Source organism: Rhyacophila brunnea, unplaced genomic scaffold (assembly GCF_057557595.1).
Source record: "Rhyacophila brunnea isolate RB1 unplaced genomic scaffold, BYU_Rbru_1.0 scaffold_92, whole genome shotgun sequence".
NCBI lineage: Eukaryota > Metazoa > Arthropoda > Insecta > Trichoptera > Rhyacophilidae > Rhyacophila > Rhyacophila brunnea.
Window position 1 is genome coordinate 355,609 of NW_028233364.1, and position 21,211 is coordinate 376,819.

The following is a 21,211-nucleotide window of genomic DNA, read 5'->3' on the forward strand; positions in this document are numbered from 1 at the left end:
AATATACAAATATATTTATTTTTGAAATAAAATGCACTTAGATTTCTAAAACCCGTTCAATCTTCGATATCGGTGTTTTTATTATTATTTTCTGTATGACCTAAAATTAAAGAATAAATTTATGAATTGAACATTACAGATGGGGCGCAGCTTAAAAATCCAAAAACAATAAATATAATATGGTTATAGAATATAAGTTTAAGTACCCTTTAAAGGTTTTTATTACACTTCGTTCAACTGTTTTAAGATAAAATACCATTATTTCCTAGACATAAGCTAAATTATTAAAAAAAACACATCATATTATCACGGACATTAAATCTTCTTTTCTATCGATGGCAATATAAAAATCATAATAAATTTGTCAGGATACTTAAAATATCTATTTATGTGATTATAGTCGAAGTCCGACTAAAATTATGATATTGGCAGATATATACAGATTTGTACTCTTTAGAGATAAATACCAACTTTATAAAATAGATGATAAAAGATTTTATATAATGAAGATCAAAACATCTAAATAGTAAGTGTATTTTAAAAACTATAAGATTTTATCTACATGAATCTGATTCAAAGCTGTTTAATAGATTTTACTTTGTGTTTTATAAAACGAATTAATATTTTATTAGTATTTACTTTAAATATCTATTTTTATTACCAGAAAAATAATTAAAAGGTTTTTTTTACTTGTCTGTTTTATGGGTACATATTTATTTTGTTTCACACTGATTTTACAATTTATATACTGAATATTAAAGGCACGTTACGCAATATAAATTAAAAAAAACAACCCCATAATTAAAATAAACACAAAAAAATTAGAGTAAAAGGCTTTACTATATTTAGATTTTCAATGAATTTATATTTGGAGCTGGTTTGTTTGATGTGATCTAATTTTGGGACAATTTTTTTTATTACCCCAGTTTTTATGTGCACGTGGAGACAAGAGCTTGACTTAATAAATTCATATTTATTATATAAACGCTTTGGATCAACAAAAATGTAATAGTTTATGTTTATTTAATTTTTATGAATAAGTCAAAAGGTTCACAGTTAAAATACATTCTTATCATCGAAAATGTTTAATAGAGATAAATCAATTTTATTACCTTTTTTCGCTTAGGAACATCATATTTCAACGCTGAACAGTTCCCTTCAAAATTGTTGGTGCGCTGATGCGTAACTAGATCGAAAAAATTATGGGGATGGTTAACTGTATCATGTACATAACCAATACTTTCAAATTTATTGCATATTTTAGTTTCGAACCATTATAATGTGGCACACAGAGCATGTATTTAAAATGACATATATTTTTCTTGTGCTTTAACAATCAGTAACCCCAAGAATACATAGTTTTAGAATTACTTTTTAGATCTTTTGCTTCCTTTTTCGAATTCGGATTCATCTAACTCAACTAATTTGGATATACAGCACATTTTTCGTTTTCCCCCTAAATATTTCTTTTATTTCGATTTAAAGTTTTCCTGATACGATGAAAGGGTTGATTATGATATGCCAGTTAGCTATTTAACTGCCTTGTTCGTATATTCTTGCCAACTAATTGTTGATATTCAAGTTTCATCTATCTCTAGGTGTTATAATTTTAAATGGTTTTTGTGTCGATCAGCACGCTTTATTTCGAGCAGAGAAATTTGCTTTTTCTTTTTTACCAATCCTTTTTTGCAGCAAAAATTTTTGATAAAAATCCTGCGCATTCTTTTCTACTATATCGTCGTATATCCTCATTATTTTTTCATCGCTGGTTTGTATTCTTACAAAGATTTTTAAAAAGTATTAAAAAAAGTAGCACAAGAATTAAGTCACTTTAGACATACTTCAACGATCTATGCCTATTCCTGCTATTTGATATTTGAAAAAATATTTTTGTGAATAGCTATTTATAAACATCTTAGAATATTTTGAATCCACGCATATTTTGTAAAGAAAGTATTTTTACAACAAATCTCACAAGACACTTGAACTCATCATATTTGAGAGAAGAAGAGTATTTTATGAAATTAGATCAGGGGAAAGTGTTAAAATATGTATCAAGGAGTTGTGAAATATTCCCAATGGGCTGACTACGTCTCAATAGATGGAATTGATAAAAAGAAATGTTAATCTATAAATAAAAAATATTTTCATCGCAACAAATCGCATAAATTATGATAGCTGTAATTTTATATCTCGAGTTTCTCATCTGTTTGTAGTTAATTAGGCATTTATACGATTTAATTTTACCTTTTAGATTTTTATCATATATTTATTATGAGCTAAAAGATTTTGTTTCAATTAAAAATAAATAAATAAAGGTATTAGGCAATAATGCTTCCCTTTATAGGATTTTTTACACGAAAAACGTTGAATTAAATTAGCTTAAAATATTAAATAAAGAAAATGAAAACTTAATTTGAAAATTGGATTTAAAAATTATAGAAAAAATATCTAATAATCTTATAGAACACGTCAAATATTTCACAATAGATTTACTTAAAATTAATATATGAATAGTATAACCAATCAACAAAATCTATTAATGTTTAAAGTAAGCAACAAAATTGATTGTATAAGATAATTTATTTAAAAACATTATTAATTATAAAAGATAGTTTTAAAACACATAATATTATAAAAATTAATGTGAAATATTAATAAAAACACATATAAATGCAGCATATTATAAAATTCATAAAATAGATAATATTTATGAATGGAGGCTTTGAAATGTTCATTTATTCTTTTTTAAATTTGAAATATCTATAAAAATATGTTTTCGTAAAAAAATCATAGTTTGTATTCAACAGGATACTTTTTAAGATTTTTTAAGCGCAATTTGCGATTTTACAATGAAATTATTGTAATTTTATTTTTTTGAATCGATTTTCATATGTGTCAATTGAGAGGATCTTATTTTAAGATCTTAAGCCTTTCTACTTTTCACTTCATTTTTTAATACCACATTTACAGAAAAATTTTAAGTAACAATTTTAAGGTCTTAAATTCTTTATAGGGAAAGATCCAATGTATAGAAGCATTATATCTTATGTTTCAGTAAGAACACACTAAATAATTTGAAAAAATTCACAGATATATAATAAAAATTTACCATTTTGATATCTAGGGTTAATCCAAATAATTCCTAAAATACATGTACCGATTAAAATTGTGATTTATTTTCTTTTTTTTCTATCAAAAGGATAAAAAGAAGTATGATTTATGGCCCAGCATTAAAAATAAAAACTCATATATTTTATGTATGACTTCATATAAAAGATTTATAAGCGAGCAGGGGCTAATTAAATCTTTTAGAAGCAAAGAATTGAATATTATTTGGAAAATTAAATGTTTAACCTTTTAGCGGACTTTAGATCAACTAATATTTTTTTTTGAAACTAAAAATAAATATCAGCGGTATTTGATAATAAATATAATTGAATATGTATGAAATTGCATTATATAAACAGCTTTTGCAGAAAAAACCTTTTTATTAATAATGAAGTGGTTTGAACTATAAATATTAGAAAGATAGATTATTATGGTTTCAATTTGTAGTTATTTGGGGAACGTTTCCCATACTTAAAAATAAAATTAAGAATTTATGATAATTTAAAACGAAAATTTATAGGAAATTAAGTTTTTATATAAAAGAATAAAAATAGTAGGAATATTTATTTTCTAGCGGCTGGGTATTCAAAATATTTAAATCATAAGACATCAATTTTTTGACATAGAATTAATCATTATTTTAAAAAAACTAGACGAGTCTTACAGACATATGATATGCGAGTAAGTAGACTGTTCAAGGCAAGATATTGTAGGTTTTTATAATTAATGTGAAAGAATAGATTTAAGCACAATTAGTATTTTGGATTAGGTCTGCCTAGTGGTTAGTTAAAAAAGGGAATAATAGATTTATGCATTAAAAATATTTTTTTTAACTGGTTATACAAATATGGTATCTACAAAGCACAGAATATATTTTTCTTTTTAGGAAATAGAATCAAAAAGTCACGAAGAAAAAGGCATGATGAAATTGAAAGTTTTTATCAAAAATTAGAAAAATATGCGCAAAATTGCAATAAAAATGGAAATCTGAGGATTTTATTGTGAAAAATATTTTAAGAAAAATTAACCTGATTTTTCTGAAGAATCTTATGATATATTCCGATAAATTTATACATGAATATATAAGAACGCAATAAAAAAAAATTCATAGAATTGTTTGAACTCAGCCTTTCGAATTAAGAAAAATATCTTAGAATAAATAAAATGATTGCAGTACTACCTGAGGAAAAGACGAAAAATCTGCACAAGAAAGAATTATCGATTCTTATAATAAATAAGGAATTTTCGTTTTATTTATTTTATGTTTGTAAAGGTATTTTATTGAACCTCTTAATTATGGGGGTGTCTTTAAATCGGGGCTCTAATGAAAACAAGGGCCCTGATTCTAGTGATTAGACAGTATTTACAGCTTAAACTATTAATTCGAGCTCAAATCAAAATTTATGTTGAATTTTTACTTAAAATATATAAATAAAATCCAAATATCTGTAAAATCTTTTGGTCATTATATAAATTAGATAAAATATATGAAATAATTAAATAAACCTCTATAAAATGTGACATATCATATTAAAGAAATCATGAAAGAATGCAACAAAACAATTTATATATCTAAAAAGTAATTGTATAATTTCAGAATTAATAAATATATTAAATTCCAGTTTAAACCTGTATTAAATGAAAAAAAACAAGCAATTTAGGTGTAAAATAGCTAACAGCAGGCCATGCACTGTAATAAGAAGTTTTATGATCATAGAAAGATGCGCTAAAAAATTATAGGTTTCTTTTAATAATTTGAACATATATTTTAAAGATGACAGTTACAGGAATTATGAGTTGGTTTGAATTTAATTCATATACTATTTTAAATAGACTAAGAGAATGCGAAGAATGTGCGTTAGAAAACCAAAACGAGAGAAAAATGTTATTTAGGCAGCATGCATGCTACTTGAAGTTGATGAAACTAAAATGGGCGAAATAAAATACATCGGGGACATCGAGTTGAAGGCATATATGTGATTTTAGTTATAGAAAGACAGATGGTAATAAATTATGAGCAATTGATGTTTAGAAAAGAGAAAACGAGAGTATAAATATGATATTCTACAATGTTTATTAATTAATTAAGGTGATTCTTTTCTACACTTTATATTGTTTTTCTTCGTTAAGGACGACAACTTCAGCCTTTTCACGTTCTTTGTATATTTTATCAATTGTTTCATCAACTCTTACCATCCGGATTTCGTTACCTGCAAGATTATACCTTCTGAAGTCCAAGGAGATGCTCTATAATGTTCGTTTAAAAACTACAGAGCTTATTTAAGCTTTTGTATTGCGCTCGATGATATTCTATTATATATAAACATTGTTCAAATACTTATATTGATCTTTGGAAGCCATAATGAAAATACGAATTAAGTTTAAGTTTTAACATAAATTTTTTTAATATTGTAAAATTTCATGGTCTTAGCTATTGGTGTTAATACAAACATTAGAAACTAAAATAACGGGCTAAAAATGGGGATATTAGTACAAAATCGAAATAAGAAGATTTTAAAAGGATTTTTACAACATATAATATTTTTGAAAACTTGATAAAGAAGATTTATGGCGAATATTTTGAAATGCATTAAAAAATAACACATAGTATTTTTTACCTAAAATTTGTACATTATTATTTTGTTAGAAAATAAACAATACAAAAAATAGCTATAAATTGGTTTCCGGAAAAATAAAATAAAAATATATAAAATGTATAATTTAAGAAATTTTAGTTTTTTACCTTCTTATTTAGGCTCAAAATAGAATTTTACATATTTACAGATGTAAAGATAAATTAATATTTAAAGTTTTTAATCATTTTTATCAAAATTTACGTAAATTATATAAAGATTAATTTTCAATGGAATTGTTTGTGGATAATTTTAGATCCTAAGTAATTTTCGCGCATTAAAAATATGCAACATATTAAAAAATCCAAAAACTATTTTTAAAAATCCAGAATGAAATTTTAATTAATCAAGGAATATTTTGTATATTATATTGTGTATGTCTATTTTTTATAACATTTTAGCATTTAGATTGAAGTTATAATATAAATAACCATGTTCAAGTTGATATTTTGCATATTATATCATCGATGTTTATTTTTTAATTACATTTTAGTATTTAGATTGAAGCTATAATATAAATAACAGTGTTCAAGAGGATATTTTGTATATTATATTATTGATGTTCATTTTTTATTATATTTTAGTATTTATATTGAAGTTATAATAGTGATTTTCGAGATCAAAGGATTCTTTCCTTATATAATATCGGGGCCTGATTCTTTTTTATATAATTTTGTTTTATATAATCTAAAAATAATTTTTCTATTTTCATGCCTAAATTTATTTTTGTAGCCCAATAGCGTGAATTATGATTTATAGTTTTTATATCTAAGTTCAAACCCGTAGAGCGCACTTAAATTAAATAACAATTCTTTAACGTAATACTCGATATAAAAGAAGTTATAATTACGCTTTAGATAAAATTATGAATATATCAAACATTAATTAGTATATTTTTTTCTGAAGAGGTGTTGGCCATCAAATTCTGGTATTTGACTTCTTTAATAATTGTCTATTAATTAACAACAATAAACAATTGAAGTTCATCAAATTTTTCAAATGGAATTTATTATGAATTTTCAAAATAAATGAAGTAGATCAGATTAAAGCATTAAATAAACTATGACCTATTCAAATAATGAAATAGCTAATTGTTTTTTAGTTATAATTTTAAATTTGTGATTTATATAAATAGGATATGGTGTTAATCCCATTATTTATAATAAAATAATAATAAAATTTTCATGGTATACAATTATTTTTTAAATACATAACTTCAAAAGAAACATCCACCAAATTCAGATTATAAAAGCTACGATTTTCATGGTAAACATGAAAATCAGCACCATATAAGAACCATTTATTAATTTTCAGAATTATAATTTTTATTTAAAAATTTCTTCTTGATGTCAAATTTCCGAATTTTAAACTACTAAATTAATTTTTTTTTCATATTTAAAGATTAAATTATGAACCCTCAGATGAATACATTTTTTGACAATTCCGAGACAATAGATGTGCGGCTTCGCAATCTTGATGCGTGGTTGAAGACTTCAGAGTCATTTTACAATATAACAAAGAATGTACTATTTCAGGAGCGTTTTATACTTTTTTCGATTGAAGTTTTAGATACGGTTAAGCCTGATAATTTTGTGCTTAGTGGTGGTCGACATTTAGTTTTTAAGATACTTTATAGGCTTTCTTATAAGGAGAGTTCTAATATACGACTTCTTTTCAATAAGTTGATAGAGACATTGAAGCATGATCATTTTTCGAATGTGGTTCTTGCAGCTAAGGTGATAACAATTTACAATTCCAAGTATAGACTTGATGAGTTTCAGTTATCAGAGTTTGCATCTTCTTATAGCATGATTTTAGAAAATGTGGGAAGGGTTCTTTATCATGGGGGTGATAATTTGGTGCAATATTCGTTGTTTGTGCTAGGCGAAATAATAACTTATCTTACACAGTTTGTTAAGATACACAAAACTAGTCTTGATGTTTTTGATAAGTTAACAGTTGAACTACATAGTTTTACATCGCATTTGATGGTGAATTCGGGTATCCAGAACAGAGTGGGTTTACGAGAATCGCTTGGGCTTGAAGTAGTTAGTGTTGTTCATAGAATACTTAAGTATTTTATAGAATATATCATGATAACTAACAAGAGTGTTGAGATACGGAACAGCATACCCAACACATGTGCCTTTCTTCTCAATTTCTGTCCGATAACAGCTGATATATTACGGAGAGATGTTATGCAGAGTGTTGCTACATATTGTATTCAACATAAAGATATTTTCTATTCGAATATAGATGTGATGTTATCGCCAGATCTTCTTCTTGTGCGTAATACACGGAGTCTTAGAGTATTTGGGGTACATTTGTGTGGTGAAGTAGTTATTCACTACAAGGATAGAGTGGTATCAAAAGATGTTTTGCATGTGATGATGGGAGAGGTTGTTGGGCTCATTGATCGGGAGTTAGGGAATACAGATTTCTTGTATGATACTGTATCTAATGTTTTTGGAGAACAAGGTGGCAAAAGAGATGGATTTGACTTTAATGCGAGCGTATATGACTCCTTAAAGTTTTTAGTCACAGCTATGATTAAGATAAATGATGTTTTTTCCATACAAAAGTATCCTTTAAATGAGAAACATCATTTTTTTATGAAAAGTTTTAATTCGATATTAAAAGTATTTCTTTGCCTCGCTAATTATGTTGAAAATGGTTGTGGTAATAATATCGAGGGGAATACTTGTAATAGTAATTGCGATAATGAAGATGATAGTAATATTGGTGGAGGCAATAATAATAATAATCTTAACAGTAATAATGATGGTAATGTAAGTAGTGAAGGTAAATATAATGCTCTTAATGGTAATATTAATAGTAGTAATAATAATTCTAGTAGCTTTAACAATCCTAATGATAATAATGAGGGCAATGTAAATGGTGGAGTTAATAGTAACAACCTTAATAGTAACAGCAATAGAAACTCTAGCAGTAATGATAGCCTTATTAAGAATAAAAATAACCCTGATGATGGTAATAAGTTTAGTAGTAGCAACAATAATACCAACGCTAATAATAATGTTTCAGGGGCCAAAAATAATATGACAGCAGTCAAAAATTATTTAAGCAATGGAAATAATAATGAAAACAGAGATAAGGGTATAAAGATCAATAGTAATCTAAATAAAGCAAATGAAGTTAAATATTTGCTGAAGGGGTGTCTGCGGGTATTCAAAAACATAGTACACTACTTTACCCAAATGAAAGAAACGACAACAGGGGTTGCATTTTCCCTGAAATGCTTCTCTCAAGAAGAGATTTTCCGTTTCGACCATCTTTTTTCTGTATCGCTCCGACTTCTGAATTCACCGATATTCACCCAAGAAGACAAAATCATTTTTGACGAACTATACTCGATTTTTGTTTTTCTTGAAGAATCAGCATTCCACGACATTCTTTCAAAAAACTCTACACTTCTTTTTGAACTATCAAAAAATAATCCAAACATGTTTCTTATATGGAGATTTTACCTTGGAATCAAAGCAATTTCACCCACATTTTCAAATTTATTTATCACATATTTCAGTCTAACACCATCAGAATCTAAAGATGGGATGTTCTACATCAATGCCTTTGATCATATATTCAAGACCCTTGTTGTTTTCCCAAAAGAACTTGACCAAGCCCTTGCCATGCGTCTTGAGCCCCTTATTAACACGTTGCTGATGGGAGAAACCGAAAAGTTTTTCTTTTATGATATATTGAAAATACTTTTCGGATACCTCAAAGACTGCGAAATGAATTATACGTCAATTTACTCTCTTATCACAATAAAACTAGACCAAATGATCAAAACCATTGGCAAACTGTACAAGGAATACCCCGAACGTGATATTTTTATCGAACTGATTCTTACTATGCCATTGAATTTCAAATTTGCTCTTGCCTGTGTTAAAGTGTTTGGCGATCCTTTGTTACGCGCACTCAAAATCAAAAGGCTGAAAAAAATAGCCCTTGACTTTTTAGAAGTATTCATTAAGAACTGTAAAGCTGATGTCATCATTGAACATCTTGAAGATATTTGGCACGAAATAAATGTTGAGATTGTTAGATGCACTCAAGATGAAGAATTATGTGATCAGGCTTTACATATTTTGCATATATTTCGTGGTAAAAATTTTTTGACCCAGTTTAAGGTTCCTATAAAGAAGCAGACAATAAGAAATACTGTAATTATTGGAGGAAAGGACGTCAAATTCACAGTCAATAAAATTGTATATAAGTGCATTGAAATGATCCGAGGTGAATTTATAAGTGAGCATTTTTATGATCTGATTGCCAATAACATATCCATCGTGGATTTTAAAAAGGTATACAACACTAAGAAAGGAAGCTTTTCAAGCATTCACTCACAGTCTTCAAATAAAAATATTTTGGGAGGTCGTAAAAATTTAGGCAACAGTATCAATGAAGAACGTGGTTTGGGTCAAAGTAGAGATAACAATGAAGAAGGTTTTTTGCCATTGACTAGTACAGATGCTGGATCGTGCGACGATGTAGAATACTGCGCGTTTAGGTTTCTTGCATATTTTATATACACAACACTCGGTTGGGAAATGTACGAGACAGATGTAATAATTAGAAAAGTTCGCCAACATCTTTACGATATAGAAACAACTGGATTTTCAACTGTCAGCAACACAATTCTGATAACAACTTCAGACACAGTAAAGTTTTCTCATTTTATCAGAATAAAAAACGTAAGTATAAACGAAGTAATTCAAGCAAAACAGTATATCTACGACGCTGCTCTCGCTCTATTCTACTGTGCAAACCTTCCGTTCAGAGAAGAAGCCATCGAAGTCCTGAAACTAATATTTCTCGAAGTATCAGTATACAAAGTCATCGAGAGATTTAAGTTAGTGGGTATAAAAACAAAAGTTCATTTCGATTACTCCTCGTTTGTTGACCCACTCCTCGAATCTTTTTGTGATAACGAAGTTCTTGATACTGGAAAGGAAATCGTAAAGTACATGTACGAAAAAATGCTACATATGTGTGGTTCAAAAAAGGTTTTAGCGGAAACATACTTCTTTCAGGATATCTTATCGAAGTTTTTACTGTTTTGTTACTTCAAAGACGTTAAGAAAAGAAAAGCGGGCATTAATGGAATAACATACATCATTAGACATATTGATATTGGTGCTGAGTTTATTGCAAGGCAAAGATGCCAAATTATTAAAGCGCTTTTCTTTTATATAGGGAACGGCGCAACCAAAGACGTTTCCGAAGTAAAAGAGCTACTTTACTTTATATTTAGAAAGACATTTACTTTGCCTAATAATGATTTTGATTCCGCGAAAAAGAATGATGATGTTTGTAATGACCAGGAAAATGATGTTAGCATTAATGAATACTACGAGTTTAAAAATACTTATGCTGAGAATAGCATTCAAAGTATAAACAGCAATAACAATTTAAACGGATACTCCAATATGAACAACAACAATAATATCGATAGTTATAACAATAACAATATAAATAGTTATAGTAGTAACAATGAAGGCTGCAGTATCAATAATAATGGGTATAATAGTGAAATCAACAATCAAAATACGAGTAACATTAACAGTAACAATCATAATACGGGTAACAATAATAACTTTAATTGCAATAATGCGAGTAACATCAACAGCAACAATCATAATACGAGTAACAATAATAACTTTAACTGCAATAATAATTTTACAAATACTACCAGTAATAAATTTACCAACGAAAACACTATTAACTATAAGCAAATTACAGGAAACCCGGGTAATAATGAAACTATAGCAAATCTAATGCCAGATGACTTCGTATATGATAGCAAAAGCCTCAAAGAAATGAAAATGGGATTCTTCACGCTTAACCCCGACATCATATACCATCTCATCCTCGGTCTCATTGCTACATGCGAAAAAACAAAGGCCCTATCGCAATCATGCCTTGAGTATCTCGCAGAACTGAAATCATCAGACGTAACTGAACTTCTTGCTCCGTACGGCGAAATAATATACACCCGAATCATTAAAGCCGCCCTCAACGCATCCGACTCACTCCTAATGACATCATACATCGACTCTCTAACATATCTACTATCTCTTCGCCCGCCATTATTACCATTAGATAAAAATCTAATATCTCTTTCAGAACTCGTTCTCAACAAAATCGAGACTATAAAGGAACAAAAAAACATATCAAGCTTTACTAAATACGCTCCATGCTATCTTCGCTTCCTTTCTGCCTTCATGAGCCTTATTTCTCGTCCACATTTTCTCGAACTTGTCCTTGCACTATTCATAAAAAGCATTTTTGTAGGCGGCGAAATCGGTGAAATTGCATCAAAAGGTTTAAAACATGCCCTTCTTGTCCACGGCGACTTTGCCAAAGAATATATTATAAAAAACTTTATCCCAACAATGCGGGTATTTTTAAAAGAAAAACTCGACATGAGCATCCTAAACTCCATGATAATGATTCTCGACGTAATAAATTCCATTAACAGGCAAGAAATTATCGATAGACTCAGCGAAATTTTCAAAACCCGCGAAGAATCAATTCTAGGAAAAGCATTGGAAATAACTTCCCTCCTTCCTCCACAATTCAGTGACACCTTTACCAACGAAATTATTGACGTAATATACTTTCTCGAACAAAAAAACAGAATCCAAAATAGTAAAAAGCTACAGATGATCATAAAAGAAATTGCAGAAAAAAATCATAAAATGGTTAAAATGTGCATGCGAAGAATAAACGATTTCTGTATATATAAAATCATTGTGAAACTATGTAAAGACTCCAACATCATTTTGAACTACGTCAAAGAAAACATATACATCGAAAATACCATGTACGCTATTATGCTTCACAAAAAAATAGGTGTTGAAATCGATAAAAGTATGATGAAACACGTCGTATCTATTTATAGAGAAAATTTACAACGAGGAAGAGAAGTTGGAATGCTCAAATCATATATTAGGAAATCCAAATTAAACGCCGAATGTGTTAATATGATTTATGAGGTTGATAAAGAGTTTATATTTTATGAAAATTTGGAGGAAATGATTATTTTGCCGGGACTCGCATATTCTAGCAAGAAAAAATTGGTCGAAAATTATGTTAACAATCTTAATTTAGAGGATATTAAAAAAAATGCACAAAATAAAAGCAATACCGCGAATGTTCAAGGGACGGTTAATATCAACAATATGAGTAACAACAATGTTCTTAATATAGGAAGCATCCGAAATCCTCAAGATGGTGGAAACAACATTTTCCATAATAATATTCAAAATTTACCCAATAATGCACAAAGTATAGGAAATAACATGTTAAATCATAATATTCAAAATTTACCCAATATTGCTCAAGGTATGGGAAATAACATGTTAAATCATAATATTCACAACATGCCCAATAATGTTCAAGGTATACATATAATTGAAAATATGAATAGAAACTATGTAGTTGCTGAGAATAATATTAACGGAGATATATTCCTAGTAGAGCTAGAAAACATTTTTGACTCAGGTATCGACAGAGACTTCAGATCAGATATAATCTATATTTTCTACACCCGAAAAATAAAATCAGAAAAAATTTTAAGGGCCCTTAGAAAACCAGATCCTCTTTGTGATTTTGCTACATTCAGGAATATGCAGTACACATGTTTATATGAACCGAAAAAAGAGTATTTTGAAAATATCATTTCGGCCCATTACGAGTATCACGAGGTCATTATAAATTCATTAACTCATGTTGTTGATCATTTTGTCTCTGAAAATTCATTCAACAACTACAGTATCAATTTCAGTGGAAACAACTATAACGTTAACATTCCCAACAATGGTAGTTACTACTCCATTAAGGAAGAAAATTCACATATTTTTGAATCTATAATTCTAGAAAACTTAAAGAACCAATCATTTTATCGCAACCATCTCTACGTCGTATACCCATTAATAATAAAAAGACCCATTCTCATCACTAACAGAATATGCCACGAACTTATCGACGTTATTGGGCGCCTATTTTCAACACATCACATCCAACATCTAAAATACGGCATAGGCCTTCTCGAACAGGTACAAAAAAGATATATTGATGCCATAAGGCAAGATCGTACGAATAGATATAAAAGTATTGGGGAAGGAATATCAACGGGATTTACTTTACTGTTTAATGCTTGTTGTCACTCCAGAGATGAGAAACTTGCAAGCAAAATCAATCTTTTTGAATTTCCGCTTATTTTTAAATTTCTGGTCTTGAAAGATGAAAATTTAAATTTATCTATAATTTCAGATGGTCTTGAAAGAGAACTTTTAAAAGAAGATATTTTTAAATACTATTCGAAAAATGAAGTTATATTAAACACGAATACCACATCCAATATCAAGAATATGGGTCTAATAATGCATGGTAATAACATTGTGGACACTAACCAAATAACACAAGAGACTATAAAAGGTAATTTGACACACGATGATGAAATACATGTAGTCTATAGCGAGTCATTCATCACAGAAACAACACAAGAATCACCGTACCATCATCGGGTCGCTGCTACTCTAGGCTCATATATAAAATCATGTATAAACGATGCTACAATGAAGAAAGTATTTCTAAAATATCTTGATATACCCTTTATAATGGATTATATTCGAAAATTCATTGAAACGGGTGAAAACCAAATAACATCTTCAATGATGATCAATCATCTTTACTGTATTGTTTCAAAAAAACCTTCAAAAGCAATGATAAACGATAACACTCTCTACGAAATAGTTTCCAAATCAGCCTTAATATTGGATTCAAAAGGAATTGATGTCATCGAAACTCTATTCAAAACAGCAAAAATAACAAATAACTATCCACAGCTTATAAAATTATGTGAAGAAGCTTTAAAAAGTAACACCTTTATTCACAAAAAAACAATTTTAAAAAATAGTTCTGTTCTTCTTGAAGAGTTAACGATACCGATTTCTGATAAAATAAAGTACATCCATGCATTCAAAAACACAGAACATCTAAAGCCAGATCTCTCCTTTATCATTCCATTTATAAAAGAAAATAACAAGCTTAGAACATGCCTCCAAAAACCTTTCCTGATGGCTTTACACACCGAAAATTTAAACGTTCGCGATGAATTATATGCATGCTTTGATTCTAGCATATCGAAAAACACCTTCTCAAGGCTTAAATATCTCATGAATTTCAATTGGAGTATGTACGGCGAAAAGTGGGTCTTTCCATTTTTTAAAATGTGCATGTATATGTTTGATGATCTGCTTTTATCCTCTTTTAAGATTTATGTATTCGGTGATGATTCTTTTTTTGAAAACATTTATAATGATCCTAAGAATGAAAATAACGACACATTAAAAGATTTTGAAGATAAAGACAATTCGGTGTCTTTAAAAGGTAATCTTATCAATGTTCCTGCAGAAGAAGATGACATACACATTATTAACAAAAATACGAAAAAAGAAAATATGCAAAATATCACCAAAGAAAACGGTATTGATGATAACGATATGGTTGATGGTATCACCATAAATAGTTCAAAAAAACAGATACTCCGTGGATTTCTTCATAGCGATATATACCCATTCATTGAAAAAACCAAAAAGTATAAAGGAAAAGATGTTACTAACGTACTCGGGAATCTCCTATTTAACGACTATGACACTCTATTAGAACTATTTCCTTATATCCTCTGCGAAATTCTCAAAACACTAACAAAAAATGAAATTATTCTAATAATAAAAGACACCTTTAAACTTATCCAAAACATAAACGATAAATACGGCATAAAATGTATTGTTGAAGGATTTTCAAGACTAACAACAAGCACCGATAGAAATGAGGAAATAGTGGAAACTGTAATTTCAGTCTTTTCAGAATGCAACTTTATGAACATTGCACGAAAATCGAACTCCTATTTAAATCTTCTTGATCTAGTCAACAAAGAGGGGAAAAAGAAGATATATCATGAACTAAAGGAATCCGAATTGTACCATGGTCTAATAAAAGGATCAGCAAAACATCCAGAAACTTTGCACGCCCTCACTTTAAAAGAAAGAAGGAAATACAAAGAAGCACAAAATATCTTTGAAAATTTACAGGTTATGGCCCAAGAAGAAGAAATTTATATTGAAACATCGGAATATCATATTCTCGAAAAGGAATGGATTGAATGTGCTAAAGCTCTCCAGCAATGGGATATTTTATATGACCTGGGAAATATGACAGGTGATCTTGCATTGACAACAGAAGCAGCAATGAGAAATACCTGCTTTTTGAATGATAATGAAAGAAATAGTGTGGCGTCAATGTTGAAACTAAGAAATAACACCCTTGATAGAAAATTTATGGAAGTTTTTGTTGAGTATATCGATTATAATGTCAAGTCTAAAGATGATGATAGAGGAAATTCTGGCGACAACAGAGTAAAGAGAAGTAGAGTTAATGAAGCCAATTCTTTTTATACACCAAACCCTTCAAACAATATTAACTCGGGTGAGTATAATTCGACTAACCCTAATACACCTTTTCTCAACAATAATCAATACATGAATACACCTAACCCCAATGCTGGATTATCCAACTTAACGAATGTTAATTCTTCCGTACCACACAACACTCCACTGCTTAACACTAACCCTAATGTTTTAAATAATACAAATCAGATGAACACCTTAAGCAGTATCAATTCTAATATAAATAACTACAATAGTGTAGCGGGCAGTTTTGGGATGAATAACATGAAGAAACTATTTTCCACTGATATTTTCGACAAGATCAAATCAGTTAAAAAAGATTTTATTAACAACCTCCACTCATTTCCCTACTCAATAGCAAAAACAGACGAAAACATTACATACCTTAAAATGATAAACGAAATGCTCAAAACACCACGAGAATTCGAATCCATACCGTCGATCGAAAACATCCAAACATGGGATATTTTCTGCGCATTCAGATGCAATATCTTCGACATCCTCTCAAAAAACGATAGCGTAAAAAAATACTACCATGAAAAGGCTAAAATGTACAATAAATTTGCAGAAAAACTTCGAAAAGAAAAATTGTTTAATCTAGCCCTGTACACTACCCAAAAAATTTTCATTCTTCCTAGCATTGAAATCGAAGACGCCTATAAAAAAATAATCACAGAAATAAAAACTTATTACGATATGGAATTATACGATAATGCCCTTGAAATATCCTGCTCTGCTAATCTAAATTTCTTCGAAAATGATAGAAAGGCTGATTTGTTCGCATGGAAGGCTCGTGTATATGACAGAAAAGGCGAATGGGAATCTGCTAATACGTATTTCTTGAATTCACTACAGATCGAACCAAACAATTACGCAAATTGGTACGCATGGGGAATTTTTCTTGATAAAAAATTTGAAAAGTGTTTGGAAGAAATTGAATCTATACGAAATCAAAACCAAAATTTTAATGTGAGTCAAAATGTTTTTGATAATACTAATCGAAACTTATTCGATAGCAACCAAAATATTATTAATAATGACCAAAATGTATTTGAAAATAATCAAAGTGCAAGAAATAATCGAGATATCATTAACAATAGCCTAAATACTGGCATCGAGATTCTTGGGAATGGCAGGGATTATAACAATAATTTCAATAGAAATACTACTAATGATGATAGGATAGGAAACGCTGTCGATTTGGGCCATAATAATAACGAAAATATCAATCTTAGCGGAGTTAATAATATTCCCAATGATCACAACATAAATTTAAACAAAAACTATGCTTCACATGTGAATGATATCACCAATAATCAAAATAATGGTATTGGTAGTGTAAATAATTTTAGTTCAGGCAGTTCGAAAAAAATAATGGAAGATTATCATACAACCCTCAAGAATGCCTTTTCCGCTTTTTTACAGGCTACAGCAACTAAAGACGGATCAATATCAAGAAAAAGTTTTTTAAAACTCGTCAAATACTTTAAATACGAAACACAAGACCTCAAAAAAATACTAAGTGAAAATCTTGGAAATCTCGACATGTCACAATACTTCTTCTTCATCCCAAAACTAATTGACCTTCTAGAAACCGAAAGTTATAAATGTGCACAAATGATTCTTTTTAAAATGATTGAAAAACACCCTCAAAGTGTCTTTCTTAACTTAAGAACTGCAATAGAGCGTAAGGGTAAGAATAATCAGAAAATCCCTTCAAAAGACCACCAAAGTATATTTTCAAACGAAAACCAAAGAATATCAGACCTTTTCGGCCCATGCCCCCTACCACTCGTCAGCACACTTTTCAACCTCGAGAAGATAGTAATGGATTTAATCACCAGAATGTGCTTTTCAGCTGAAGAAGACTGCTATAAAATGAGTGAAGCCATGTTTACAGAATCAATCAACAAAATTTTTAACGAAACCCCATACTCTGAAGAAGATCTCGCCTCCCTCATCGACAGAATGAATAACGGCCTCAATTCAATCAGAATAGGTGCTAAATATAAAATAGAATTCAAAAAAGATTTCTACACTAAATCATGTCTTTCAATCCTCGAAGTCGCAAGAAAAGCAATGAAATGGAAAATGATTCTTGAGAATATCTTGAAAAGTGTACCTGTAGTAATAAATCTAGGAATGATTCGCACTGTAAATGATTACGGATCGTATAATTCAGGCGAAGCACATGTTTTTGGACAATACACACAGATTAAAAGTTGGCATTCGGGATTCGTAACAATCGAAGGATTCGAACCTGCTGCTTTCAATACGTGGAAAAATGGAAATAGCTTTAAAAGAGTCGAAATTCGCGGAAATGACGGCAGAAAATATGTGTTCTCTTTCTGTGAACCTGTCTCTAATGTATATAGAAGAGAAGATAGGTGTATACAGATTTCAGAATTTATACACAGTGAATCTGATTTCGATTTTAGGCTTAAAGGATATGTTAATCTCAGTGGAAATTCCAGATTGATCGAAATTTGTGAAATTTATACTTTTCTCGACGAAATATTAGACGAAAAAGAAATTTCTAAGGGCTCAGGCTACTGCGATCTTGTATTTAAATATCTAAAATACTGCGAAGATGCAAAATCCGAAAAAAACTCGAAAAGTTATAAAACCGGGAAAGTGCATGAAGAAAAGATCATTCAAACTAATGTCGAAGAAATAAAAAATACCGAGGATCAACAGAAAATAAATTTTGATAAAAATAACCAGAAAGTTGAAGAAGTAAAAACTGAAGGGGTCGATGATATTGTTCTTGTTGATAAAAACGAACCAGTTGATTTCTTTATCAATAAGTTAGGCGGAGAGCTCATGAGAATAAATCTTAAAGGGTACAAGAATCAAAGTGCCCGGGAAGTGGAATGCATCAAAAATCTTCAGGGAAGAAAAATTTCAATAAAATCTAGCAACTACTCTTTCACAAAAAAAATAAAACTCGAGGTCTTCAACAAAATGCGAAAAAATATAGGGGACAACCTTCTTTCTGAACATCTAAGAGCAATATACAATGATAACGACACATACCATCTTTACAGAAGAATGGCAACAAAATCATTTGCTGCAAGATCAGTTTTCCTCTACCTATTCTCCGTGAGCTCACGCAGCCCAAGCAGACTCGCATTCGGAAGAGATACTGGAACACTATACAATTATGATGTTTTCCCCTACCTCGATGACAGATTCAGATACAAATCAAAAGAACACGTTTCAATAAGACTCACCCCTAATATACAAAAATTTATAGGGCAGGAAGGCATCGACGGTGTTTTCAGCTCAACCAGCTACAGGATATGTGAAACTTTAAAAGAATGCGATTATTTCAAAGACCTTTTCTATGAATGTCTAAGTGAAGAAATCGGTCTCACTAAAGAACGATCCCTTGCCGACCAGAATTTTTCGCTTGTATTCGAAAGACTCGAAAGAATGATGACTGGATTTAACGATATCATAAATGAAAGTACAGATCCTGAGCATTTATGTGAAATGAACCCACTTTGGCAACCATGGTTCTAAAAAATCTTGTAAGAGAAATTTGTATTATTAAAATACTATATAAGTTTACTTCTTCCTATAATTATTTCTAGAACTTTATAATTTAGTGTATATAAATTCATGCTTAATTTCGGTAGTACGATTTTAGATTTTATCTTAATGCAAAAGTTTAGTTCATTATATAGGGCTGATTTAGACATCACCTCTTTCAATCTATACTCATCTTAGAAACCTTTCATATGTTTTTTGCCTTTCCAGTGTTTTACTCAAACATATTTTTTTTGCGCGATTACTTATGCGTCAGTTGCATGCGTAAACCCTTAAACTACGAAAATTGTTAGAGCTTCACAATAAATGTACTTAAATTTGCTTTTTATAATAAATTATATATTTTTTTTGTTCATATTTTCTATATTAATACATCCCCATAGACATTAGGCTTGATAAAAAAAGACACTTAAATAAAAATATAAACGTATAAAAGTTAAAAGAAAAGATTAAAAAACGGCTTTATCATTGAAACATACGTTATACATTCATTTTGATGCAAAAAAATTTTGAAATAAAATAGACACTTAAAGAAAATAAAACAGAGCTGTAATCTGATTCTCTGGGATTTATATACGTATCATAATATTCAAATCAATATATGAATGAAATTTAACGTTTTTGCTATGGGTTACGTTAGCACGTTCAACAGCGACAAGAGTTCTTCTAACCTCATCGTAAAATACACAGTAAATAATATAGATAAGTTTAAAATTTTCATAATATAGATTGTTAGACTATATTATATATATTTTTTTGGCAGTGAATGCATACATCGAGATTTTCAATTATAATACAAAAGTTTTCTTCTGTTCAAATATCCGATACAAATACATTTAAAGAATAAACAATAAAAATACTATAGTATAAGAAATACCAAAAAAACGTTGTTTTACAAAAGTAATATATAATAATGCCTTTATTTAAGCTACAAATATCATCACAAAATCTTTATAACATACTGACAAAAATAAAACAAAAATAATTGCATAGCTTCTTAAAAAAGAAAGGCATATGGTAAAAAAATCCAAAATTTTATACGATAAATTTATTGGAAACAAAAAAAAGGATATGCGGTTGTTAATTTGGCCCTGCGAATCGATTAGTCGTTCTGGGGAAAATGAATATGATGCCAATAATGATTTTATTACTCTCATTCTAATTCTGAAATCAAATCAATACATTCGGCGGATAAAATAAATGTATGTTAAAAATTAAAGCTTTATTTTATCCGCCGAGTCAATCTAACTATTTTTTTCTGTAATAATTGAAGTAACACACAATAAATTACTTGCTTTATATGTAAAAATACCATTGATTGTATGTAAATTAAACCCTTTTTTATATAAATTGAAGATTTTAGGCCATAGTCTAACCATATAACAATGCCCCTTCTCAAGAAAAAAAACACAATCT